This window comes from Pipistrellus hanaki (genome assembly GCF_964339955.1).
Source record: "Pipistrellus hanaki genome assembly, chromosome: 9".
In the NCBI taxonomy this organism is placed as follows: Eukaryota; Metazoa; Chordata; class Mammalia; order Chiroptera; family Vespertilionidae; genus Pipistrellus; species Pipistrellus hanaki.
Genome location: NC_140511.1, coordinates 17498654 through 17501309, shown reverse-complemented (window position 1 = coordinate 17501309; position 2656 = coordinate 17498654).

The window sequence follows — 2656 nt, the reverse complement described above, 5'->3', positions numbered from 1 at the left end:
GTGATCAAGGACTTTGAATGCCAAATGGTAATATATTCTGTTAGAAGACAAAATCTGTTTTTTCTCAAGGGGTTTACTAAAATTAAATCTTATGAACTGTTCTTTGAATTCCAAGACCTGCTCCTAATGAGGCATGTTACCTGAAGAGATTTGACATAGCAGTATGAGAGTCTGCTCATCTAGCTGATCACTAATCTGATCACTTACAGTGTGCATGGTTCAGAAGGAGCTAGACATACAGCAGACAATGACAAAAAGACACAAAGACTGATGAACTGACTAGATTGGAGGAGACTAAAAAGATAAAGAAAAAATAATTAAATACTCTGTGCATCTCCTGATTAATTCCTGGATAAGAAAAAGAAAAGAATACAACCATAAAGGAGCAGTTGGCAAAATTTAATTGGAGCAAATGGCAAAAGTTGAAAGGGATTGTATCTTAGGTACTTGTATTTTATCCATGTTAAATTTCCTGAGTATAATCATGGCATCGAGTTATGGATGAGAATGCTTTTGTTCTTTGGAGATGTATGCTGCAGTAGTTAGGGATGAAGTGCAAGAGTCTGCAAGTAGTTTCAAATGGTTGATGGGGAAATGGATAGATAGGAGAAAGCAAATGTTAAAACTGGTGAATCTCAGAGAAAAGGCCAAATGAGGACATCAAGAGAAAGTAGATGTCTGCAAGCCAAGGAGAGGGCGTTTACCAAAAACCAACCTCACTGGCACTTTGATCATGGACTTCCAGCTTCAAGAACTGTGAGGAAATAGATTTCTGTTCATAAACCAGCCAACTTGTGGTATTTTTTGTTGGCAGCCCTAGCAAACTAATATATCTTTTCTGTGTTCCTAGCCCACATGTCTGTACCTCAGTTGACTATATTTATTCCTTCCCAATCTGTATACTTTATATTTTTTTAATTTGTCATATTGTATTCATTAGGACTTCCTAACAATGTTGCAAAGAAGTAGTGAGAAGGGTCATCATTGCTTTGTTCCAATATTAGTGAGAAAACTTCTAATTTCTGACCATTAAATATGATGTTGACTGCAAGTTTTTTGTAGATGTTCTTTCAAGCTGAGAAATTTCCCTTTTTATTTCTACTTGGTTGAGATTTTCTTTAAAATAAAGAATTGGCATTGGATTTTGTCATTAAAACAAACAAACAAACAAACAAACAAACAAAAAAACCTGGTGAATCTAAGAGACTATCAAACAGATAGTCAATGTAGTAGTATTCTTACAAATCTTGAATGTGTGAAATTTTTTAAAATAAAAAGTTTGGAAATGCTCATACAAATCATAGAAAAATTAAATTGGTTTCCAGTTATTAAGCATATCATACCCAATTCTCATTTTTATAATAAATACTAGAGGCCCAGTGCATGAATTAGTGCATAGATGGGGTTTGGCCCACCCACCCTGATGGGGACTGATTGGGGCCAGGCCAGCAGGAGGTGGGGATGTGGGAGGTTGGCTGGGCCAGCTGGCCCTGCCCCGATGGGAGGATGATGGGGGTGGGGCTGACTGAGGGGAGGGATTGTGTGCTGTTGGCTGGCCAGCCCTGCCTCCAATAGAGGTGGGAGGGCCCCAATTGGGCTGGTTGGCCACTGTAGTGTGTGTCATAGTGACTGGTCATTCTGGTCATTCCAGTTGTTCCATAGTTCTGGTCACTCAGCTTTTATATATATATATAGATTTTAATGCCATCTTTACTATCTGGATGAAATTCATAATAATAAAATCTACTTAAACATAAAATCTTAAAAATTGATAGAATTCCTTGTTGTAACATAAAAGAGAACAAACGATCATGTTCTTCAATGGTTTAATTCTTGGGTACAGCTGCTGTTAGGATAAGGTCCCTATAGGTTTCCAGAACTTCCCCTAAGGGATGGGAGTGCCCCTGTTGTGAATAACTGAGCTATCTATTTGCTAATGCGGCAGGGATACTACCCTGAGCCATCATTGTAACAAACTGTGGCCATATGTGTTTACTAGTGGATGGGAAGGCCCAGGAGACTGCGATCTGTATGCACTACTTTGCCTGAAGGTCTTGCGTTTTGGCTCCACTGGGAAGGAGAGTAAGTGGGTGCCTGAGTTACAGGGGAAAGTACTGGAGGGTGTCCATTTTCCCACTTGGTTCCCATAGATTACATTTAAGCTCCACTGAGGATTAACGTTCTATGTGAAGTTGAAGAAACTTTTTTTTTAAAGGTTTCTGGGGGAGGAGCAGGCACTATGTGTTGTTTGTGAATTGATATGTTTACAAAGCTGCTGAATGCAATTTATTTTAGTCTCCCTTTGTTTTTTGTGTGTGTTTTTTTTTTTTTTTTAATTTATGCAAAGGAGGAAGTTTTCCCCACACCCCTGGATGAAATTTGGGCAGGCTCATAGTCTTCCTGAGTAGTGTGAGGTAATGCTACCTAATAGTAGGTAACTCTGAGTTGCCCTGATCCCATGGTTCAAAATGCTCAGCGTGATGTATTAGAACACTCTTCATTCCAAGGAACAGACTTCCTACTCTCTACGTGGGGTGGACCCCAACCCTCTCTGGAAGAGCGTGTGGTTGACATCTTAATCTTTTCCTTCCCTCCTTTCTGGCCACTCTTATTACCGACAGCAGCTCCAGATGGAGTTGGAATGCTGGGTGGGGAG